At 39.5% G+C, this 26,751-nt stretch overlaps 1 protein-coding gene and 1 pseudogene across 5 annotated transcripts in view; both read right to left on the bottom strand.

Moving 5' to 3' along the window:
- Window positions 1-26,751, bottom strand: part of VEPH1 (ventricular zone expressed PH domain containing 1) — a 276,866-nt gene that overhangs the window by 226,907 nt on the left and 23,208 nt on the right. The gene's annotated exons all lie outside the window — the stretch shown is intronic.
- LOC112447006 (THAP domain-containing protein 7-like) lies at window positions 1,897-20,056 on the bottom strand (annotated as a pseudogene).

The following is a 26,751-nucleotide window of genomic DNA, read 5'->3' as shown; positions in this document are numbered from 1 at the left end:
CCTTGGAGATGAGAACCTTGTGGACGAGGTAGATTTGCAAACATGCTAAAATGGAGCAGGTTTGTACTATCACAGATACACAGACAGGGAGCTTAATTATTCACTTGCAAGCAGGCTCAAATTTCATGCTATTTTAAAGTTCATTAGAGGTGAGGGTTTACTTTTGGCTCTGATATTTCAACAACTTTTGTGAAATGTTTCAATTACCCTACAATTTCTCCTCACAAGTTTTCTCTTTCTGTACACAACAGAAATCTTTTCAGCTCTCCCTTTTCTATTAAAATAACCACCAAATCCTTTAAAGTATTCCCCAACCGAATTTCCCTCTGTTCCCCTGTTTTAATTCTTCCTCAAATACCTAATCCTCTTTATTGAGCAAAAATATGATCTTATAAAACACCTAAATGTGAAAACTAGGCCCATCACTTTAATTTGGAAAATTGGCCCGACTGTGAACTCTGTGTGGTGGATTAACTCTTACACTGTCATGTACCATTAGAGCCAGACACTGATGGGGCTCTTCTGTCCAACTGCAAGTTCAAGCTTGATCTTTTTTCTATTACAACTAATGTTGCAGTAAACATCTTAGGCACGAAACCGTCTCCATGATGTAGATTATGTATAGCCTAGATTCTTCAGAAGTGGAAATTTCCGAGACAAAACTCAGGAACATTTTAAGGCTTGTGATACACACTGCCAAACTATTTTCCAGAAAGGTCTTACTAATTTATACTTCCATCAGCTGGGTGAAAGCAAGCTTTGTCCGTTGTACCTTTGCAAGAACAGAGTATTTTTAATTTTTGGTAATTTTATACCTGAAAAACAGTATCTCATCGCTATTTTCCTTGGAATTTCTTGATCAGAAGTAAGGTTGAATATTTTCAACATCTTTATTTGTCATTTGTATTTCCTCCCATGCCCACTGTACCTCATGTCTATTTTTCCTTAGATGACTTCATTTTTTTTTTTGGCTTTTCTTTGGTGAAATAATATTTTTTTCTATCAAGGATATTAAGTCAGCTTTTGACATACTGGTTGTGAATATGTTTCCATGTTACATTATTTTTAGGCTTTTTTTGCTGCTATTTACTGACATGCTAAGGTTTTAGATAGCCAAATCTGTCAATCTTTGGGACTTTTTTTTTTCTTTTTTAACTGGAAATTTAAGTTGGTTAAATTATGTTTTTAAAAGATAATACATGAACATGATACAAAAATAAAAGTGATACAAAGAAAAGATTTTCAGTGAAAACTCTGTCTCCATCTCAGTTCCCTTTCCTGGGGAAACCATGCTCACCAATTTCTCATATTTGACAAGAAAAGTCCAAGTTGATATAAATATCCATCTATACTCACTCCTTTCTTTCTTTGTGATTCCTTTAATAGCTTTTTAAATCTCACATTTTCTTTATTCATAGATTTAATAAAAATTTACCTGTATTTTTTCTACACTAAAAGAAAACTTAACAAAACCCTTACTGTTTAGTATTTCAGAAATTAATCTTTTAACCATTCACTTAGCTCTTGAGTCTATCTGGCATTGATGGAAGTAAGATGTACATTTTCTACAAAGTAGCTAATCTAATTTTTCCATCATTATTTACTGAATAATTCATTTCCTAGTAACTGTCTTATGTACATATCAGGTTCTATTTCAGGGCTGTCTTTTCTGTTTGTTTGTTCAATTTTTCAATTCTACAATACTAATTTTGTTATTTTCTTCATATAAGTTCCACACATTTTTAAAAGGTGCTTCCTAGTGTATTTTATGTCTCTATTGTTTCTGTAAACAAAATCTTTGTGTTTTCCTCATTAGAACTTTTAATGAGTTATTGCTCATATGTCAACCTACATCATGTTTGTATTTATTTTTTGTTGCTTTTGCCCCTCAGTAAGTACTTATTGTTCATAGGCTTGCCTCCATTAAAGCCACAGCAGTGTTACCTACACACAAACCTTGCTGTAGAGCCCCCACTGAGGGGCTCCAGCCCTGGGTCCTTGGGGAGCTGAGGCCTGGCCATGCTGCTGGATGGCTCAGGATCCGTCAGGCTGGCTTGGTTCTCTAGTCCTGCCAGTAGCTCCCCACCCCACTTGGATTGCGCCAGTGGGGAGGGAAGGGGAAGGACTGGTGGGAGGAAAGCCCGTCAGGCTCTGGCCTCTCTCCTCGCTGTCCTGGCTCTTCTGTGGCTGCCCTGCTGCTGGGCTACACTGTAGGCTCCTGCCTGAGCTGGGAAACTGAGGCAGGCCACCAAGGCCTCCTCTGTCCCGACAGAAGGCGCTGTGAGTCCACCCCAATGCAGAAGGCACCATTCTGCCTCCCTTCTCGGAATAAGAGTCCTGCTCCAGCTGCCAGGAAGCCATTTTGGGGGAAAATGGTCTCTCTTCTGGGCCTTAGAGCTCATTTCCTGCCTCTGGCAGTGGCCGATGTAAATGTAGCACCTGCCACACCTCAGGTCTTGCTGAAGAGCCCAGGTGCCACGTACAGGTGGACACCCTGAGGAGAGTGAGTTCACGTGTAGCCACCAGCAAGCTAGGAAACCGTGCAAGATGCGCCTTGGCCTGCGGGCTCCAGAACCACCTGAAGACACTGCTCTGCGTTCACCTCCTGTAATGAATATCCGCTCTCTCAGGCATAATTTGAATAAATGAAGTTACACTCCAAGGGTCCTCAAAAGCAAATATTACAACACCGCGTGGCTATTTCCAGACTAGAAAGAATGAGGCTCTGATCTTGGGGCCACGGTGGCTGAGTCCAGGCAAGGGGAAGACCCGTGAGCAGTAAGTTGTCTTGCACACTTACCTGAAGACCACAGATGCTGGGAGCCTTCCACATTCTAGTTGAATTGAAGGAAAATGGGTACACAGGTTCAGGCCAGCACTGCTGTCCACTGCCTGCCCCTCTGCTCCCCACCACCTCATCCAAGACCACCAGGACCCAGAAAGGTCACTGTGGAACCCTCACTACCTGCCTGCCAAGCATCTGGCTTCAGATCAGTAACCATCATTTTTGTCTGTTTCTCAGAAGTGACAGGCCTGGTGTGGGGCTGAGCCAGACAGCAGGGTTTCCTTCCAGAATCCACTTCCTTATGGCATCTGGAAGGTCTGACGGACACAGCTCAGGTCAAGTCCTCGTCAGGTAGATTCTGAGGTTGGAAGAGGCTGGATCCCTGACGGGTGGCCCCTCACTCAGGCCATGCTACTGCTCAGTGCACAGCGAAGTCTTGCACATTCTCCTTCAGAGTCCAGCAGGCGTCTGCCTGTGTCCGTTTCTCCACCACTGCTCCTGCTGCAGCTCGGTCTGCGGCTCCCGCTGCTCGCAGGCCTACAGCTGGTGCTGGGCCTTGTCCCGGAGGTCAAGTGCGGCCTCAGCTCGCTGCTTCCAGAGCAGGGCGCTGCGCAGCCGGCAGCTTGTACTGGATGTAGGCTCTGGCAGATGGTGGCGTATAGGCCAAGAGTGTGAGTTCCAGAGGGAATGGCTGCCGGTGTGGCCCCTGCTCGGCTGCAGCCCGCTTCATCTTCCTGGCACCCAGGGGCTCCAGGAGGTCTGAGAAGGCACTGCTGAGGCCAGGCTCCAGGCTACCCGGGGTGGGGGACAGGCAAGGCGGAGGTGCTGGGGCCTCTTGCACAGGTAGGCAGGTGACGCTAGGAGATAGAGGTGGGGAAGATGGAGCTGTGGGCCCTTAAGGGCCCTCAGAGCGGCACTTCCTGCCTCACCGGAGCCAGCTGAGTCCCGCAGGGCCAGGTGGGTAACTGAGCCCCTTGGTCCTGCTTGTTTGGCACAACCTAGAGAAAGAAAATACTGCAGGAATTCCCTCCGTCAGGATTCCCATCAGTGCAAGCAGTTCTCCTCAAAGTGATCAGAGCAGAAGTTGATGTACTCGGATTCGGGGTCCCACAGGTGCTGGACCCTGGAGTCCAGCCGCTGGGAGTTCGCCAGCTGCAAGCCTTACCTTGGGTTGTCCTTCTGGGCAAACCTGTGGAAGAAGAAGTGGTGGCTGTGCGTCTGGCGTGTGTCCCACGTTTAGCCTGAATGGAGCAGTGATGGGGCGTGGCTTCACCGTAGCTCCCGGGAAGTGTCACAGGGGTGTGTCCTATATTTATTTTGTAGGGAGTTAGCCGTTCAGCTCATCTTAATTATAATATTTTTTCAGATCATTCTTTTGTGTTTTCTAAAAAGATTTCTGTATTGTATCTGTACCTTTTATATAGCTCATGACTTATTGAGTCAGAATTTCCTAAGCTATTACACATAGAAACAACAAAAGCAAGATTTCTGGTTAGTTTCTGGTTTTAGTTCCTGATTTTTAATATAAAGTTTATGGCCAAAAGCAAGATAATACTGTAAATGTTTTAAATCATATAGGATGCACCGCTTTCTTTTTCTTTGAAGGTTTAAATATTTGTCTTAATTTTTTTAAATGTCCTCTCAGCATCTAAAGAGGTAACTAAGCATTTTTTTCCTTAGCTGGCTTATGGATGTGAAGTTTTATGTTATCATATACAATGAAATTTCCAGATGTTCATCCATCTCCACATTCCTAGAATGAATACCACTTGGTTTGGTGGACTGTTTACTATATTTTCTTTTACCTTTCTCCTTTGTTGGTGAGTGTGTTCTTGTATTTTAATACAGCAAAATTATTAGTATTACTTGCGCCAGAACCTATACAGCAAATAGATACTTACAGTCAAATCATAGGCAAAAGTGGAATATTTGAGGGCAAATTAATGATGCTGACTTTTCCAAAAACCTCTATCACAACAGAAAAACCAAAACCATCCTTAGGGGTGAAAAATAACAGAGAATGCCTTTGGGCTAAAATCACTATCTTTGGCCATAACTATTCTTGTAAAAAGCAGTTATTTTAATGGCATCATCTTGAAACATGAAGCAACATCATATTGGTTATTTTATATAATAAAGGTAATATATACATAAAATTAGATGAAACAGAATGAATACCATAGACAGAAGGAAGCCTGTATTCCAACTGTAAATGCTAAGATGGTTAATATGATTAATTGTAACATTTTCTCTAACTCCAAGAAGAGGAGGAAATGGTATACCATGTTGCTTTCAGAACATATAATAGTATCTGGTACATAGATGATGCTCAGTAAAGGTCCGTCTAGTCAAGGCTATGGTTTTTCCAGTGGTCATGTATGGATGTGAGAGTTGGACTGTGAAGAAGGCTGAGAGCCGAAGAATTGATGCTTTGAACTGTGGTGTTGGAGAAGACTCTTGAGAGTCCCTTGGACTGCAAGGAGATCCAACCAGTCCGTCCTAAAGGAGATCAGTCCTGGGTGTTCATTGGAAGGACTGATGCTGAAGCTGAAACTCCAATGCTTTGGCTACCTCATGTGAAGGGTTGACTCATTGGAAAAGACCCTGATATTGGGAGGGATTGGGGGCAGGAGGAGAAGGGGATGACAGAGGATGAGATGGCTGGATGGCATCACCGACTCAATGGACATGAGTCTGTGTAAACTCTGGGAGTTGGTGATGGACAGGGAAGCTTGGTGTGCTGCGATTCATGGGGTTGCAAAGAGTCGAACACGACTGAGCGACTGAACTGAACTGAACTGAAAGGTTCACTAATCTATTTATCTAATTCCTAAAAAATTGAAGTTTAGTTGATCTATTATTGTGTTAGTTTCAGGTGTACAGTATAGTGGTCCAGTATTTTTGCAGATTACATTCCATTATAGGTTATTATAAGATAATAGGTATAATATAATGCTATATTCTAAATTCTTGTTGCTTATCTATTTTATATATAGTAATTTATGTCTATTAATCCCATACCCTTGATTTGTCCCTCCCCTCTTCCCTCTCCACTTTGGTAACCACAAGTTTACTTTCTATGTCTGTGAGTTTGTTTCTGTCTTGTGTGTGTGTTCAGTCTCTCAGTTATGTCCAACTCTTAGCAACCCTCTGGACTGTACCCTCCAGGCTCCTCTGTCCATGGGATTTTTCAGGTAAGAATACTGGAATGGGTTCCCATTTCCTCCTCCAGGGGATCTTCTCGACCTAGGGATCAAATATGTGTCTCCTGCGTCTCCTTCATTGCAGGTGAATTCTTTATTGCTATCAGGGAAGCCCTCTATCTTATATATATGTTCATTTGTATTTTTTTTATATATTCCACATATAAGTGATATTATATAGTATTTGTAGGGCTTCCCTGGTGGCTCAAATGGTAAAGAATCTGCCTGAAATGTGGGAGACCTGGGTAAAGAATCCATCTGCAGGATATATAAGAGACACGGGTTCAGTCCCTAAGATCCCCTGGAGAAGGGCATGGCAACCCACTCCAGTACTCTTGCCTGGAGAATCCCCATGGACAGAGAAGCCTGGCGTGCTTCTGGGGTCACAAAAGAGTTGGACATGACTGGGCAACTAAGCACACATATTATTTGTATTTCTCTGTGTGACTTGTTTCACTAAGCATAATATTCTCATTGGTTTTAATTGAATAGGAAAGAAGATTTTGTTGGCACTAATTTTCAAAATTTAATTGTTTGAAAAAATTTATGGATCTTAATTTAAAATTTAATTTAAAAAATAGGAAATAAGAAAAAAGTCTCCCATTTCCCCTGCTCATTATTCTTCAACAAAGTGCTGAGTTATTACTTTCTTGTATATCCTTCCAAAGATTTTATATACATATATTTGAGTAAATGTAGGTATGTATGTGTAGAAATATATGATACACATATATTCATACACATATACACTCCCCCACTCCTTATTTTATAGACAAATGGCAGCATAATGGACATACACATCTGCCTCTTGCTCTTTCACCTCATACTGAATCTTGGAAATCTTTTCAAACTGACATATAAAGAGTTTCCCCATTCAGTTTTATGGTAGGACAGTATTCCAATGTAAAATTGTGCCATTTGTTTTTATTATTCAGTTGCTAAGTCGTGTCCGACTCTTTGCGACCCCATGGACTATAGCCTGCCAGGCTCTTCTGTCCATGGAACTTCCCAGGCAAGAATACTGGAGTAGGTTGCCATTTCTTTCTCTAAGGGATCTTCCTGTCCCAGGGATTGAACCCACATCTATGTCTCCTGCATTGGCAGCCAGATTCTTTATTACTGAGCCATCAGGGAAGCCCAAGGTTGTACCATAGTGTATTTAATTTGTCTCCTATTGATGACCATTTAGGCAGTTTCCAGTCTTTGGAATTATGAAAAATGTTGCATTGACTAACCTCATATGCAAGTTACTTCCCATTTGCAGGAGCAGTTAATTGTATAGGACAAATCCCTATAAGTGGAAGTAGATATGTGTCTTTTCATTACACTTCTGTTTTATTTTTTTCCCTAGTTGCTATATCATTACCATTACTATTACTTCTGCTGCTGTTGCTGCTGCTACTACTACTACACAGGAGATATGTAATCAGTTTGTATAGTTCTGAAAGAAAATTTCTGATGGTGTTTTTATTAAAATATTTTGACTAAGGGATAACACATATTTATGATACTGAGTTTCCTATGTAACAACATAGCATACCTCTCACCTGAAACTATCACAATATTGGTAATTGACTATATCCCAATACAAAATAAAAAGTTAAAGAAAAAAGAACAAAGCATGCCTCTTTACTTTTCAGGTCCATTTTTGTGTTCCTCCATAAGATTTTAAAGATTTCTTAATCAAGGGCATGCACATTTCTTAATGCAGATTGTTTATACATGTAGATACTTTATGTATTTGTTGGCACTCTAAATTGGTTCCTCTTGACCATTTCCACTGATTATTATTATATAAAATCTACCAATTTCTGAACACAAATTTGATACCCTACCAATACACTGAATTCTTTTAATTGTTAAGAGCGTTTTAGTTGATTCTCTTGGATTTCCAGGTATGTTATTGTGTTATTTGCACAATAGGGTATTCTTATTTCCTCCTTTTTAAACTCTGTTGCTAATTTTACCTTTTTATTAATTGCTTTGTCTATAATCTCTATAAAAATTTAAAATAATTGCATTACAGTAGAATGTCTTGTATAATTCCTGACTTTAATGAAAATGCTCCTAGAATTTCTCTAGTAAGCATTTTACTGGATATTTTTTTGGGGGCGGTACATTTTATAATGTTAAGAAATTATCAATCTATTCCTATTGTATTGAATTTATATTTTAATCAGAATGGATAGTGAATATCATTAAGTACCTTTTTAGAATTTATAGATATATCAAATTATTTTTGCCCTTAGATCTGTTAATATGACAGATTATAGAAACAAATATCTTAATGTCAGTTATCTTCGCATTCCTGGAATATATCCCATTGGATTCTGGGAAATTAATTTTTTAATGTGCTACTGGGTTTGATTTATTAATATTTTATTAAAAATTTCACATCAATATTTGAACGATTGGTCTTTATCTTTGTGAAGTTTCATAACAACTTTATGACAATTTCGTAAAAAGATTTTGCTTATTTATAACCTTACTTAATTTGTTTTTACTTTCATGTATTATGGCCCAAGAGAAATGAATTAAAATTTCCTACAACTAATGTATCTTATCTGTTTTTTTTTGCTGGTGTCTCCTAAAACTTTTGTTTTATGAATATTGTTGCTACAAAATTAGATATGTAGATATTCTTAATCTTTATCACTTGTGAATCAAATCCTTTGTAGTAAAATTGGCTTTCTTATCTCATTTAATGTTTTTGGAATACATGTTTCCTTCAGTTCAGTTCAGTCGCTCAGTCGTGTCCAACTCTTTGCGACTCCATGAATCGCAGCACACCAGGCCTCCCTGTTCATCACCAACTCCCGGAGTTCACTCAGACTCACGTCCATCTAGTCAGTGATGCCATCCAGCCATCTCATCCTCTGTCGTCCCCTTCTCCTCCTGCCCCCAATCCCTCCCAGTATCAGGGTCTTTTCCAATGAGTCAACTCTTTCCATGAGGTGGCCAAAGTATTGGAGTTTCAGCTTTAGCACCATTCCTTCCAAAGAAATCCCAGGGCTGATCTCCTTCAGAATGGACTGGTTGGGTCTCCTTGCAGTCCAAAGGACTCTCAAGAGTCTTCTCCAACACCACAGTTCAAAAGCATCAATTCTTCGGTGCTCAGCCTTCTTCACAGTCCAACTCTCACATCTATACATGACCACAGGAAAAACCATAGCCTTGACTAGACGGACCTTTGTTGGAAAGTAATGTCTCTGCTTTTGAATATGCTGTCTAGGTTAGTCATAGCTTTTCTTCCAAGTAGCAAGCCTCTTAATTTCATGGCTGCAGTCACCATCTGCAGTTGGCTGATATAAATATCATGCTTTCTGTTTCTTTTGATTTGTATTTGCTTAGCATCATTTGCTTATTTTATTTTTATTTAAAAAAATTTTTTTACAGACTTTCACATTGATTTATATCAACTGAACAGCTGTTAACTTTGGTAAAACAATTTAGTAGTCATTATTCAGTGCTTCTTAATAGCTGAATATATGCCTGGCATATAGGTTATACAAAAATAAGAAGGTAGTACTTGATCATCATATGATTCCAAATCATTCTATCATAAACAACCATTTAAACCTGGGGGGGATACATGTAGAGTTCAGATATACTCATTTGAGAAGAGAGGGCCTTGCTTTAGCAAATATGTGGACAAACTGCTTCTCAGAATTTTCAGCAAAGAGGATTAATTTTGACTAGGTGTTGATTTTCTATCTGAAAGTGTCATTTCATGTGCTTTATTTGGTAATTTGTCATGGTGCAAAAAGATAACCTCACATTAGATTTGAATATGTGGTATGGTTTTGCTGTAAACATCAAAAGGATTTGCTTTAATTTGAATTACTAACATATATTTTACTTAACCAAGTAAATTATTGTCTATCAACTTTTTAGTTTCATATTTTCTAAATCATTTTATTACATATATGTTTCTCATTTACTAGATTTTGCCATGTAATCCCATCTAAAAATCTTTTTCTTATAACAGTCAAGTTTGACCATTTAGATGAAATGGTAGGATAGATACATTTGGTTTGAATATGTCATATATTATTTTATAGTACGATTTTGTTTTTTCTTAACTTTTGGAGTTCAGTTATTTTGCCAGAAAGTGGCACATCTTGGCAAGGCCAGAAGGCACAAATAAGCTGTGTGAACAGGTGGCCCAGACTCCTATGTCATCTACTACTATAGAAATGACCTTACCCCCAGGACACACCGACAGTCCTATGGGAGGTTCCCTTATGATCTGCCAGAAGAGTAGGAAAATATCTGAACTTGGATTACTGATGGATTGGCTCAGTATGTGGATACAAGTCAAAATTTGACTGCTGTTAAGAGTATAGACCTACTTAGATGTGGCCCTTGAAAGAAAACAGTAAGAGAAAATTCTCCCAGTGGACACAGTTTCAGGCTGTGTACTTGGTCATTAACTTTATATGGGAAAAGGAATGTATAGGTAAGAGCTAAGAATCATAAGTGGTGGGAGATGTCTTGGCTGAATGGCCAAGGACCTGGAAGAAGGAAGATTGGGAGATCAGAGATAAGGAACACTGAGTTAGAAACATGTAGTTTGATACATAGGATTTGGCACAAAGTATAGATATATTTTTTATCCCATGTTAATGCCCATGAGAGCATTAACCACCAAAGAGGCACTAAAAACAAGCATATAGAATGGCTTAACCAGATGACATCAGTTTTATCATAGCCACTACAGTGTGCTCCCAGAGAAGGCAATGGCAACCCACTCTAGTACTCTTGCCTGGCAAATCCCATGGACGGAGGAGCTTGGTAGGCTGCAGTCCATGGGGTCGCTAGGAGTCGGACATGACTGAGCTACTTCACTTTAATGCATTGGAGAAGGAAATGGCAACCCACTCCAGTGTTCTTGCCTGGAGAATCCCAGGGACGGGGGAGCCTGGTGGGCTGCTGTCTCTGGGGTCTCACAGAGTCGGACATGATTGAAGAGACTTAGCAGCAGCACAGTGTGCTCCAATGGCTGCATGAATGGAGTAGTTTTGCTGTGAGGGATATAAACTACCACCACCCAAAAGCATAAGATCCTATTCCCCAAGGTTGGTCTTCCCCAAGGTTGGTCTTGTTATTATTGTCATTGCCTAAGTGTGCAATCTGCTAGCAACATAGGTCAATGCTTAGTGCCCAAAATGGCACTATCCCTCGAGGAAGCCAATCAGTGATTTGGTGGCAATTTTTTTTTTTAACCTCAGATCTTTCCACTCTGAAAAAGACATCAATTTGGGGTAGGATATGGTGGGAGGGAAGAGGGAGGTTCAAGGGGGATCAGACATACATATACCTATGACTGATTCATGTTGATATATGGTAGAAGCCAACACAATAAAGCAATTATCCTCCAACTAAAAATAAATTTTAAAAGATGTCAATTTGTATCATGTAGAATTTACATGTAATCAGGGTTTGAGTTTGTCTTTCCTGCCCACAGATCTTAAGCCTCAATCACTGTTTAGGGGATCACAGAGTATGTGATCTGCTGACACAGGAGCCCATGAACATTATGTCTGACCAAAGAACCACTTTACAGCAAGGAGCTCCAGCAGTAGGCACATGATCATGAAATTCACTTGTTCTTTTGCATATCATAACCTCTCCTCCTCTACTCTGAAACTGCTGGATTGATAGATCTATAGAACAAGCTTTTGAAGGAGCAATTCAGCCAAATACTCTATAAGGATGGGGCACAATTCCCCAACAAGTTATATATATATATATATATATATATATATATATATATATACATACATTGAGTATATACATACTCAAATGATGACTGTGGCATGGTGATGAATTCACTATAGGCAGAAGACACAGGGCTTCCCAGGTGGCACTAGTGGTAAAGAACCCATCTGCCAATGTAGGATACATAAGAGGTATGGATTCAATCCCTGGGTTGAGAAGATTCCCCTGGAGGAGAAGATGGCAACACACTCAAGTATTCTTGGCTGGAGAATCCCATGGACAGAGGCGCCTCACCAGCCCCAGCCCCTGGGGTTGCACAGAGTCGGACACGGCTGGAGTGACATAGCATGAACACACACGTGCAGAATACACAAGCCTGGGAACCCAGTCACTCCAGGCTTCCATGACAAGAGACCAGCAGAAAGCAAAAGGAGTCACCATCCTGGCAAAGGTAATTGACTACTGCATTAGGAGGAAGTTGGGTGGCTGCTACACGATGGGGGCATCTTTAGGCACTGCCTTGACCAATTTTCATGTAAATGGACAATGGAGAAGTCACAACCTGAGAAGGGCATGGACACCAGGGTCTCAGATCCCTCAGGAAGAAGCATCTGAGCCACCCAACGAAGAAGCAGCTTAAATCAGCAGAGGTGCTAGCTGAAGGTGAGGAAAATCTAGAATAGGTGATAGAGGAGGAAGACCATATTAATTTTCCTGTTGCTGCTGTAATAAATTATCACATACTTAGAAGCTCAAGAATTTGTGTTGACTAATTTTCTTACAGTTCTGGAGGTAAAAAAGTTGCAAATGTGTCTCACTGGGCTAAAGCAGTGATAGTTCCCTTGGAGGCTCTAAGGAGAAAATCCCCTTTTCTTTCTTCTACAGGTTATCTGAATTCCTTGACTCATGGCCTTCATGAGCCTCTGTCTTCAAAGTACATCACTCCAAACTCTGCTTGCATGATTCTATCTCCTTCTTCTGTCTCTTTCTTGCTTCCCTATATGTATTACATCCTAGAATGCATCTTCCCTAAAATGTATTACATCTGAAAAATCTCTTTTGCCATATAAGATAAAATTCACAGGTTCTGGGGTTTAGAATGTGGACATCTTTGTGCTCTGCTGTGCTCAGTCATGTCTGACTCTTTGTGGCCCCTTGGACTGTAGCCTGCCAGGCTCCTCTGTCCAGTGAAATTCTCCAGGCAAGAATACTGGAGTGGGTTGCCATTTCCTCCTCCAGGAGATCTTCCTGCCTCAGGGATTGAATCCGAGTCTTCTGCATTGGCAGGTGGATTCTTTACTATGGGCACCATCTGGAAAGCCCAGAAAAACCATTATTCAGCCAGTGCTGAGATGATGAGTACCAACTGCAGCCTTGATACACACTGGAGTGGTAGCGATCAGTCAGCATCTCCGAAAAGCAATATCCACATGGGATGAAACTATTACATAAAGCAAATGAATTCAAATGGTGCCAGGGTAGACTGTATTGAAGATTATGCTACATTGTCCAAATCTCCTGCTAGGACAAAGACATTCATTTTCCCAGCTGCTGGCTCATAGCCAGGTCTGTCTGCCAAAACTGTCCTTGGACAAAGGAAATGGGCTCAGCCAAGATTTTGTTTTTCCCTTGGAACAGTCATTTAAAATCAGGTCCCTGGGACTCCGTTACAACAGAATTTATATAGATGACATTGAGAAACACAGCAAACCATGCCTAAACCATCATTTAACAATAAATAGCAAAGAGAATTTCACTTGGATGAAACAAGCCTCAGTAAAAGTTAAAGGTGCAATTTACTGAAAGTATATGGCATATGTATGTGTCTGGGTTCATGAACACAAAGATCTAATCATTTCTATGCTAAAAGAGTGCTGGAGTATTAAGGAATTCTGAAAAAGGTGCCTTGGAATGAGGCTGGGATGTGCAGAATAGTGTCAGGAGATTGTTGAGCTGAAGGCATATATTCTAACATTTCTAACAAGCAAAGTTAAACAGCCATTATAAGGATAAATTGCTTCACAGTGGTTATAAATTCAGCTGATATGTTAATATAAGAAAAATTTATTCCCTAAAAAGGAAATTTCCTCCAATAAAAGGGAAAACCTGAATTAGTGGTCAACTGCTTCCTTTAGCAGATACTAAAAAAGACAAAAAAAATTTTTTTTAAGAAAAACCCTTTTTAATTCTTTCAATGATGTAATTGAATAGTTTAAATTTTTTGGTGATGAATTGGCTTTGAAATTAGGTTTTCCTGATTCACATTCCAGGAAACACAGTTTTCCTATGAAATATATGTGTGTACATATGTATGTGTTTATGTTTGAGTTCAACATTCAGTGAGTACCCATGCATATTAAAATGAATATCTTTCAAGGACCATAACTATTTAATAACAAACTCATCAAGCTGAGTTTAGAGATTCATTCTCCCAGTGACCTGGTCATTGTCAATTTTAAAGTAATTTATCCGAAAGTGGTAGGTATGTCAAATGGAGGAAAAGACAATGAAAAAGCCACGCAGTGCGCTGCTCCAGGTCTGCTTATCAGAATGGATCACTCCCATTCGGCACAGACACCACACCCCCACATCAGCATCCATTAACCTTCTAGTCACCCTTCTCTGTGCTGTAAGCAGTCTTCAAGGAATGGCCCACTGGCAAAAGGGAAGGTGGAACATTGGAAATAAAATGGTCAGTGATGGGAAGAGTGGATTTGGCGTGGAAGTAGAGGTTTGAGTGAGAAGAAGGAAGGCATCTTATGGCAGAAGATGGGCCCTCCTTTAGAGAAGTATAAATAGTGGTTAAGAGCATGAGCTCTTGGGTGACTGCCCAGTTCAAAGCTATGTTCTGCTTTTATCAGCTCTGCATGTGTGCAGGCTAAGTCTTGGGCAATCACTTATCTCTGTGTAACTCAGTTGCCTAATCCTTAAAATTGGAATATTATTAATATTTATCTCCTATGACTGTTGTGGGGATTAAATGAGCTAACATACAAGAAAAGGATTTACAATAATACCTGACACATACTAAGAGTAGATAACGGTTAGCTATTACTATTTTTATTACTTCTCTTAAGGATACCAGAACCTTGAATTTATATATATAACAGTCTTGGGTTTATAACTTGCAGAGAGTTATAAATGTTTCCTTCTATGGTTACACTATTTATACATTTTTCTACAACCACTAAATAATAGCACGAAAAAAGACCACATAGTTACTCCCCTCTCATAGTCACATTCTACATCGGCATCATACTAATAATCCTTTATATTTGCATCACTCTTTCCACTTTTAAAAAACCACACCTATACACAACCTTATTTGTTTTATCATTCCAAGAATCTCCAAAGTCAATACACTAACAATAACAACAACAAAACCAAATGCTGTCCCAGATATGATAATACCACTGGGGCTCCCAGCAGAATCAAACATAAAATTACTTTGAGGGGTGAAACACTCAACCCTCAAGCCACTGAGTATTCACACAAGTAAAATCTTTATTTAAATGCAAGTGAAAAACCAAAAATAATAAAACACTCAAAGAAATAAGCCATTATAAGCATATCAACAGATGAAATTTAGAGCAAAAATTCAAAAATTTCAGGTAATAAAATTATTGATCTCAAGTTATGCAATTATATGTTCAGAATGATTCAATGTATAAAGAAAAATTATTTTTATGGGAGAAGACAAAGTCACTTTAAAAAGGACCTGAAAGATGCCAAAAAAGAACCAAACAAAACTTAGAATGGAAACCAAATGAAATTTGGATGTAAGCTAAATTCCAACTCAAAAAGACTGAATGGATTGGAATTTAGAACCAAGGAAACAAACCAAACAAACAAACAATGTATATTCTGTAGAAATGGAAAATACAAAAGATCGAGAGACATAGAATTACAAAACTTTTTTTTTTTCCTGTGATGAGAACCTTTAAGATCCACTCTCTTAGCAATTTTCAAATATGCAATATAGTACTATTAACTATCATCATAAGGGAAAAAATTTGTAACTTTGATGGTGATGGATGGTGACCTATTGTGGTGACCATTTTGAAATATATACAAATATCAAATCATCATGTTCTACACCTGAAAATAACATAATGTTAATGGCAACCCACTCCAGGATTCTTGCCTGGAGAATCCCATGGACAGAGGAGTCTGGCGGACTACAGTCCATGGGATCACAAGAGTCAGACACAACTTAGTGACTAAACAGCTACCACCACCACATGTCAGCTATATCACAATTAAAAAGAAAGAGAGAGATGGAGGATAGAATAGTGTATTGTTGGGGGCCAGAGTGAGGTACTCCGCCCGTGACAAAGGTCATGAGGAAGGAGGCTCGACATACGCAAAGGCGGGATCGAGCCTCAGGAGTCCCCCTGGAACTCCCCGAGCATCTACCCCCATAACCAGAGCCTGCCTACTTTACTACTTTGTGCTTTCACCTACATCTCTGACTTTACGGGGGGCTGTCCCCCACCACCTCTTTCGGAGAAGGAGTTAACCTAGAGCTCCAGTCAATAAAAACTCCTGGGCGTGACAAGAGTGTTTTAACCTACAAACTCCTCTGAAGGTTCTCTAGCCTGCCTGACAGGCTCGTCCGGCCACATGTGATTGCTCACAGCCTCCCAACCGTGAGAGGCACGAGATGCTTTAAACCTTCTAAAAACAGGTTCCTTAGAAAAGTTAGAAAACTATTAGTATAAGTATAATGGGCTGATTAGAAATTGTATTGGCAAAGGGTTTTTCATTTGTTGAGCCAATGTTTGTTGCTAAGTCTCCACATCCCCTGCCCTTATACACATTAATGAGTATATAGAAGAAATAAGTATTAACCTTTGATATTAATCACGTTAGACCTTAGGCTAAGTAAATTCTTTCCTTAACTAAAACCCACTACACCCTCACCCTATAGGAACGTAACTTTATTTGGGTGGTGTCTGTTTTGAGAATAATCAGCCCTGGAGAAATAAGTGTCCTGGTTGACTGCTGTCATAAGGAGAGGGTCGTAAATTGTCAGCAGGCCCCCCTGGCCAGAAGATGATGTAACACCCCTAAGACCTCTGTATACATTTGTATGAAGCACCTGACTTTGATAAAAGTCAGGACTGCTGACCCCGCGTGACTTTTGCATAACATCTCAGTGTATAAAAGTAGACCATGGAAAATAAAGAATTGGGATCAGTTTCTCGAAATACTGGTCTCCCCATGTCGCTCTCTCTCTCACTCTGGTTGAGTCTCCATCTGGAGCACGGAACCGGCCATGCTTACTAATTATGCCTGGGCTTCTAAGATCCGACTGGGGAGGCCTCAGTGTCTCCTCTCCTTCGGGAGAACGGAAGGACGCCTGCGGCCTATGTAAGTGGTGCAAACTTCTTGTCTTGAAGTTTTATTGGTCTCCCGCGTAAACCAAGCTACTCAGCCTCATTTCTCCACTGAATTCTCCTACTGAGCTATCCTCATTCTATTACTCTTTATATCCTTAATTAACAATTAATTAAGCAATTGTTTCCTGATCTTCGCCTACGCCGTCTCTCCTTCGAATACCCTGGATCAGCCGGGGCTGGACCCCGGCAGTGTATAAAGGATTATGAGGGCAATATTTGTTGTCTGCTTTATTTGCCATTATATTCCCAACATCTAAATATTGCTGGAAGATAATAAGTACTCAAAATATATTTGTGGGATGCATAAATAGGTAATTAAATGAGATTTCCAGAAGGAGAGATTAAATGGAAAAGGTAATATTTGATATAATATTTTAAAACTTTCAAAATTTGATAAAAGGCATAAAACTCAAAGTCACAAAATGATTAAGTAGAAATAAACAAATAAAACCACATTTAGACTCATAATAGTAAAAACCTATAACATCAAAGACACAAGGAAAATATTAAAATAGAAAAAAGTAGACTATGCATAAAGGAATGACAATTAAATTGAAAGCAGATTTCCCAACAGCAGTAGTAGAGATTACCAAGGAATAAAAAGCTGCCCATCTAGAAATGTATATCCAGAAAATTATTCAAAATTAAAGGCAAAATGAAGACAAAAAGTCTAGAAAACAGAAAAACATTGAGAAAATTTGTTACTAACAGACCTTCACTGAGGGGACTTCAAAATGTATACTTCAGAAAGTAGGAATTTGGATTCAGAGTCAAAAAGAAGAAAATAATTTTTTTAAAAGGAATGGTGAGAAAAGAAACAAGGAAACATTCAGTTCAGTTCAGTTCAGTCGCTCAGTCGTGTCTGACTCTTTACGACCCCATGAACTGCAGTACTCCAGGCCTCCCTGTCCATCACCAACTCCCGGAGTTCACTCAAACTCACATCCATCGAGTCGGTGATGCCATCCAGCCATCTCATCCTCTGTCGTCCCCTTCTTCTCCTGCCCCCAATCCCTCCCAGCATCAGTCTTTTCCAGTGAGTCAACTCTTTGCATGAAGTGGCCAAAGTACTGGAGTTTCAGCTTTAGCATCATTCCTTCCAAAGAACATTAGGTACTCAAAATAAGCTTTGGCTGAATTTAAAAAAAAAAAAATCAGTAATTTTAAAGAATAGTTTTGAGGGCATTAAACAAGGTAGCATAAAAGTGCTGCTTAAGAATATGTAAGATGGACACGAAAGTGTTCCAAGTTCCTTGTGATAATAGGAAAATAGAGCTATTGCATAACTTTAGAGAAATTCATTGTAATTTATCAAATGTAAAAAAAGTGTCAATTATAAGACCTACCATTATGAAGAAAGAGAAAAATTTGCCATTTAGTTTTGAATTATATCATGCCTTAAAGAAAATCTTAGCATGACGTGAATTCATTTCTTTGCAATTTCTTTCAGACTAGCACTTTCATACTTTTGGGCTTCCTCCATGGCTCAGTGGGTAAAGAATCCACCTGCGATGCAGGAGACACAGGAGACTCTGGCTCAGGAAGATGCCCTTGAGGAGGAAATGACAACCCATTGCAGTATTCTTGCCTGGGAAATCCCATGGACAGAGGAGCCTGGTAGTCTACAGAGTCAGACACGACTGAGCAGCAACTAAAACAAAACAAGCTATTAGAAGAGTTCCTGGAACAAAGCAAGTGCTACTTAAGCATTAGCTATTATTATGTACACAAATAAGCCATAAACCATGCTACAAAGCAAATCAACCATTTCCAAACAATTGGTATCATGCAGTTCACATTCTTTGACTACAGTGCGGTTAAATTTTAACTCAACAACAGAAGATTACAAATATTCTCTGAGGAATTAAAGCACAAACTTCTAATTTATGTGACAAAGAGGAAATTACAATCAAAATAAAAACTTAGAATTCATAATGAAAATATTATGTCTCAAAAACTTGTAGGATGAAGCTAAGTAGTACTTAACAAGAAATCTGTGGTCTTAAATGCTTATATTAAAAAAAATAAGACAGTAAAAAAAAAAAAAAATCCTGAAGGGGTTGGGAGAAAAAAGCAGAATACTATCCGAGAAAGAACAAAAAGGAAAATCATAAGCACTAAAAAAGAATTTAGTCAGAAAAAAGATCCTATAGATGATTAATAAAATCTATTTAAAAAAACTCCAAAAATTTTGATGAAAGACAATAATGAAAAAGAGCAGATACAGATGCAAATACAAAAAATAAGAATAACACAAAAATTTTTATGCCAATAAATTTGAAAACTCAGAGAAGATGTACTATTTTCTAGAAATTATATTTTACCAAAAGTGACTGAAGCACAAATTCTTTAATTTTCTTCAAAGAAATTGAATAAGTACCTTAAAAATCTACCAAAAAAATAAAAACCAACCAACCAAACAAAAAGCTTCATGGTGCCCAGAGGATTTTTATCGCTTTCTAAAGGAAATCAGTCCTGAATACTCATTGGAAGGACTGATACTGAAGCTGAAACTCCAATACTTTGGCCACCTGATCCGAAGAACTGACTCATTGGAAAAGACCCTGATCCTGGAAAAGATTGAAGGCAGGAGGAGAAGGGGATGACAGAGGATGAGATGGTTGAATGGCATCACCAACTTGATGGACATGAGTTTGAGCAAGCTCCAGGAGTTGGTGATGGACAGGGAAGCCTGGCATGCTGCAGTCCATGGGGCTGGAAAGTGTTGGACACGACTGAGTGATTGAACTGAACTGATGGGATCAAGAAATAGATCATTACCATCTGATAAAATTGTTGTAAATCATAGAAATGTGAGACATTTCCCAACTCATTTGATGAGACTAGTATTTATACCTTGATATCAAAGCCCAGTAAAATTAGTAGAAGAGAGGGTAATATAGGCCAACCTTACCGTTCCAAAAAAGTTTTAGTCCCTCAGTCATGTCTAACTTTGTGAACCCATGGACTGTAGGAATCTGCAGGCTCCTCTGTCCATGGGATTTCCCAGGCAAGAATACTGGAGTGAATTGCCATTCTCTTCTCCAGGGAATCTTCCCAACCTAAGACTCGAACCCAGGTCTCCTGCAATGCAGGCAGATTCTTTACCATCTGAGCCACCCGGGACAAAACTCCTAGGAGTTTATCCTAGGAGTGCAACAATGGTTTTATATTTAAAAATCTATTACTGCAATTCACCACATTTTTTTTTAATTTTTATTTTTTATTTTTTTCTAATTTTATTTTATTTTTAAACTTTACATAATTGTATTAGTTAAAAGGGAAAATAGGATTATCTTAAAAGAGCAGAAGATAAACTTTAAGAATTCTTAGAAAAATAGGAATAAAAGGAAACCTTTTTAATCTGACAAAAGGCATTAGCCAAAAGCCTGGAGCAAACATTATACTTACACTGAAAATTTAGAAAGCTCTTTTTAAAGAAGGAAAAAAGCATATCCACTATCCTCATTCTATTCAGCATTGTTCTCGAGAGCTAGTCAGGATGAGACAGAGAAGTCAAATAAAAGACATAAGAATTGAAAAGGAAGAAATAAAGCCGTCATCATTTTAAGATAATGATTGTATATATAAAAAGTTCCAAAGAATGTGTTTCTCTCTTCTTTAAAAAATCCTTTATTGTACTCCCTATTCTTTTTAATTACCACTCCATTTCCCTACTCCTTTCAGGAGGAAGATGCAGTGTCCACAGTTCGTTTTCTTCAAATCCCCTCCCATTCTGTCTTTAACTCCAACCCAGCTTTCACTCCTCTCTATCCAATGATAATGCATTTATCAAGTCGCAGTGACCTTCACGTGCTGCATTAATGGTCAGTTTTCAGTCCCCACCTCATGAGACCTATCGGCAGGGTTTGGCATCACTCTGTCCTTGATAGTGTCTCCACTTGGCTCTCAGGACATCAAGCTCTCCTGACTTTCTTCTTCCTTCTCTGAGCCTTTCTCCCAGTCAACTTTATTTGTCCTGCTTCATCATCTTCTTGATGTTTGAGCACCAGGACTTCTTTTCAAGTCTTTGGACTTGCTTCTTTTCTGTTTACACTGACTCCCTTGGTGATCCTATCTAGTCTCAAGGCTGATGAATTCCAGAATTAAAATGTCCAGCCCAGACTTCTCTCCTCAGCTCCAGATGCATACATCCAACTGTCTACACTTTACTACCACTTGGATGTGTGACAGCTCAGACTTTATGTGTCTGAAGAACCCTTGATACTTTCTACCCCTCCCCCAAATCTGCTCTTCCCAGTCCTCTCTATTTTGCTTAACAACAATTGTGTCATTGTAGTTTTTCAGGCCCCAAATCTTGGAACCCTCCCCACCTGTCTCTTTCTCTCTCTTTTTACATGTCATACCCATATCAGTGAATCTTGTTTGCTCCACTTTCAAAACATATCCAAAATCAGAACACTTCTTATTACCTCTATTATTCCAAGAGTCTCTGTTGTTTCTTACATGCAGATTATTGTGAAGCATGTTAATTGGCCTCCCTGATCCACTTTTGCCTTTTTTACAGACTCTTCTCAAAACAGGAAAAGTGAAGGTAGGTTGTATTACTTCTCTGGTGTCAGAATTCTCCAGCTCTCCACCCAAGTTTCTAAATGATCAGCTGCCTTTCCCTTCTGACCTCATCTATGATTTTCCCACTTTGCTCCCTCTGCTAATAGCACACTGACCTCTTTTCTGTTCCTCAAAAACTCTAGGCTGCCCTCAACTTAAAGACCTTTGACTTTATGGTTCCTTTACCCAAAATGATTTCCTGAAGGTATCCACAGGTAATGCTCCTTCATCTCCTTCAAATTTTGCCTAAATGTTAGCTTCTTAATATGGCCTGTCTTGTCTGCTGAACTTAATAATTTTCAAAACTCTAATCTTATGTTCCCATTCTTTGTTTTATTTTTCTGCATAATTTTCTTATCCTCTTCTTATATACCATATATTTTCCTTATTTATTTAATTTCTGTCTCACCCAATTAAACATATTATGATGGCAGGTTTATTTTTGTCTGTTTTGTTTACTCCTATGTCCCCAGCATAGAAGTCTCTAGTACATAGTAGGTGCCTAATAAATACTTGTTGAATAAATGGAAAAAATTACAGGCAATGAGAGTTGAGGGAGGGAGGAGTTAAGATGGCGGAGGAATAGGACAGGGAGAGCACTTTCTCCCCCACAAATTCATCAAAAGAACATTTAAACGCGGAGTAAATTCCACAAAACAACTTCTGAATGCCAGCAGAGGACATAAGGCACCCAGAAAAGCAGCCCATTGTCTTCAAAAGGAGGTAGGAAAAAATATAAAAGACAAAAAAAGAGACAAAAAAGGGAGGGACGGAGCTCCGTCCTGGGAAGGGAGTCTTAAAAAGAGAAAAGTTTCCAAACACCAGGAAACACTCTCACTGTCGAGTCTGTGCCGAGCCTTGGAAGCACAGAGGGCAACATAACAGGGAAGAAAAATAAATAAACAATTAAAACCCACAGATTACGAGCCCAATGGTAACTCCCCCAGTGGAGAAGCAGTGCAGACGCCTGCACCCGCCACTAGCAAGCGGGGGCTGGGCAGGGAGCCGCAGGCTGCATCACTTAGAGTAAGGATCTGGCCTGAATGCCCTGAACGCTATCTGAGCGAACTAATTTGGGCTAGCAAACCAGACTGTGGGATAACTACCTCGCGAAAAGCCAGCCCTAACTTAAGACACCTCCAGGCCCGTGCACGGAACAAAGGACTGAACAGAGATAACCGGCTGCACACCATCCCCCTCCGGTGACAGGCAGCCAGAGCCGAAAGGGGGCAATCGCACCCCCAGAGAGACATTATCTACAAAACTGTAAGCAGGCTTCTTTGCTAACTAAGACTTCTTGGGGTTCTGGACAGTCAACATCCGCCTGAGAAGGTGCGCCGGTTGTACACCCAGAAAACCAACTGGCGGACAGGCGATAAGTCACAGCAACTACACTCGCCAAACACCTCATCACCTGAGCTGCTCGGACCTGGGAAGGGCACAAAACGCAAGGCACAAAACTGCGCCTCTGAGGACTACCCGAGTGCCTGAATCTGAGCGGCTTAGACCTGGGAGGTGCATGCAGCCCAGGGCCGGCCTCAGATGCTTTCCGGCGGAGCAACTTAGAGCCTGAGAAGTGTGGGCAGGGAGGGTACACGCACCGTGAGCGGGGGCAGGCCCAGTGTGGCTGAGGCACTGCGAGCACACGCCAGTGTTATCTGTTTGCAGCGTCCCTCCTTCCCCACAGCGTGACTGAACAAGTGAGCTTAAAAAAAAAAGAAGTGTCCACCACCGCCCCCTTTGTGTCAGGGCGGAAATCAGACACTGAAGAGACCAGCAAACAGAAGAAGCTATAACAGAGGGAACCACCTTGGAAGCGACAGGCAATAGATTAAAACCCTGTCGTTAGTACTGACTACATAGGAAGGGGTCTATAGATCTTGAGAAATATAAGTCGGACCAAGGAACTAGCCGAAAATGAACTGACCCCACAATATCCACAACACCACCAGAGAAAGTCCTAGATATATTTTTACTATTTTTATGATCATTCTTTCCTTTTTTTAATTAAAAAAAATTTTTAAGTCCTCTATTACTCCTTTAATTTTCACTTTTATAACCTACTATTACTTCGCAAAAAAAAAGACCCTATTTTTTTAAAAGTAAACTTCATATATATTTTATAATTTTTGTGACCTTGTTTTTTTTTTTTCTTTCTTTCTTTTTCTCTTTCTTTTTTCTTCTTTTCTTTAACATTGTATTTTTGAAATTCCAAACTCTACTCTAGATTTTTAATTTTAGCTTTTTGGTATTTGTTATCAATTTTGTACCAATTTTTTAAATAATTTTTGTGATTTTTTTTCCCTCTCTTTCTTTCTCTTCTTTTCTTTGACATTTATTTCTGAAATTCCAAACTCTACTCTAGATTTTTAATTTATGCTTTGTGGTATTTGTTATCAATTTTGTATCTATATTTTTTAAATAATTTTTATGACTTTGTTTTTTTTCTCTTTCTTTTTCATCTTCTTTTCTTTAACATTGTATTTTTTTCTTTTTTTTTAAATTTTATTTTATTTAACTTTACAATATTGTATTGGTTTTGTCATATATCAAAATGAATCTGCCACAGGTTAACATTGTATTTTTGAAATTCCAAACTCTAGATTTTTAATTTTTGCTTTTTGGTATTTGGTATCAATTTTGTACCTTTAAGAACCCAATCTTCAGTACCTATTTTTTACTTGGAAGCGAGATTACTGGCTTGACTGCTGTCTCCCCCTTTGGACTCTCCTTTTTCTCCACCAGGTCGCCTGTGTCTCCTCCCTAACCCCTCTCTACTCTACCCAACTCTGTAAATTTCTGTATGTTCCAGACAGTGGAGAACACTTAGGGAACTAATTACTGGCTGGATCTGTCTCTCTCCTTTTCATTCCCCCCTTTTATCCTCCTAGCCACCTCTGTCTACTTCCTCCCTCTTCTCTTCTCTGTATAACTCCGTGAACATCTCTGAGCTGTCCAGTTGTGGAGTGCACATAAGGAAGTGATTACTGGCTAGCCCGCTCTCTCCTCTATTGATTCCACCTTATCTCATTCAGGTCACCTCTAACTCCCTCCTCCCTCTTCTCTTCTCCATGTAACTCTGTGAACCTCTCTGGGTGTCCCTCACGGTGGAGAAACTTTTCATCTTTAACCTAGATGTTTTATCAATGGTACTGTATAGAAGGAGAAGTTTTGAGACTACTGTAAAAATAAGACTGAAAACTGGGAGCAGGAGGCTTAAGTCCAAACCCTGACTCCAGGGAACTCCTGACTCCAGGGAACATTAATTGACAGAAGCTCATCAAACGCTTCCATACCTACACTGAAACCAAGCACCACACAAGGGCCAACAAGTTCCAGGGCAAGGCATACCAAGCAAATTCTCTAGTAACACAGGAACACAGCCCTGAGCTCCAATATACAGGCTGCCCAAAGTTACTACAAAACCGTAGACATCTCATAACTTATTACTGGACACTTCATTGCACTCCAGAGAGAAGAAATCCAGCTCCACTCACCGGAACACCGACACAAGCTTCCCTAACCAAGAAACCTTGACAAGCCACCTGTGCAAACCCACACAGAGTGAGGAAACTCCACAATAAAGAGAACTCCACAAACTGCCAGAATACAGAAAGGACACCCCAAACTCAGCAATTTAAACAAGATGAAGAGACAGAGGAATTCCCAGCAGGTAAAGGAACAGGATAAATGCCCACCAAACCAAACAAAAGAGGAAGAGATAGGGAATCTACCTGATAAAGAATTCCGAATAATGATAGTGAAAATGATCCAAAATCTTGAAATCAAAATGGAATCACAGGTAAATAGCCTGGAGACAAGGATTGAGAAGATGCAAGAAAGGTTTAACAAGGACCTAGAAGAAATAAAAAAGAGTCAATATATAATGAATAATACAATAAATGAGATCAAAAACACTCTGGAGGCAACAAATAGTAGAATAACAGAGGCAGAAGATAGGATTAGTGGATTAGAAGATAGAATGGTAGAAATAAATGAATCATAGAGGAAAAAAGAAAAATGAATTAAAAGAAATAAGGACAATCTCAGAGACCTCCAGGACAACATTAAACACTAAACATTCGAATCATAGGAGTCCCAGAAGAAGAAGAAGACAAAAAGAAAGACCATGAGAAAACACTTGAGGAGATAATAGTTGAAAACTTCCCTAAAATGGGGAAGGAAATAATCACCCAAGTCCAAGAAACCCAGAGAGTCCCAACAGGATAATCCCAAGGCGAAACACCGCAAGACACATATTATTCAAATCAACAAAGATCAAACACAAAGAACAAATATTAAAAGCAGCAAGGGAAAAACAACAAATATCACACAAGGGAATTCCCATAAGGATAACAGCTGATCTTTCAATAGAAACTCTTCAAGCCAGGAGGGAATGGCAAGACATTCTTAAAGTGATGAAAGAAAATAACCTACAGCCCAGATTATTGTACCCAGCAAGGATCTCATTCAAATATGAAGGAGAAATCAAAAGCTTCTCAGACAAGCAAAAGCTGAGAGAATTCAGCACCACCAAACCAGCTGTCCAACAAATACTAAAGGATATTCTCTAGACAGAAAACACAGAAAGGGTGTATAAATTCAAACCCAAAACAATAAAGTAAATGGCAATGGGATCATACTTATCAATAATTACCTTAAACGTAAATGGGTTGAATGCCCCAACCAAAAGACAAAGACTGGCTGAATGGATACAAAAACAAGACCCCTACATATGTTGTCTACAAGAGACCCACCTCAAAACAGGACACATACAGACTGAAAGTGAAGGGCTGGAAAAAGATTTTCCATGCAAATAGAGACCAAAAGAAAGCAGGAGTAGCAATACTCATAGCAGATAAAATAGACTTTAAAACAAAGGCTGTGAAAAGAGACAAAGAAGGTCACTACATAATGATCAAAGGATCAATCCAAGAAGAAGATATAACAATTATAAATATATATGCACCCAACATAGGAGCACCGCAATATGTAAGACAAATGCTAACAAGTATGAAAGGAGAAATTAACAATAACACAATAATAGTGGGAGACTTTAATACCCCAC

This window comes from Bos taurus, chromosome 1 (genome assembly GCF_002263795.3).
Source record: "Bos taurus isolate L1 Dominette 01449 registration number 42190680 breed Hereford chromosome 1, ARS-UCD2.0, whole genome shotgun sequence".
Lineage (NCBI taxonomy): Eukaryota > Metazoa > Chordata > Mammalia > Artiodactyla > Bovidae > Bos > Bos taurus.
Note: the sequence above shows the minus strand (reverse complement) of the source record. Positions and strands in the feature narration are given on the sequence as shown.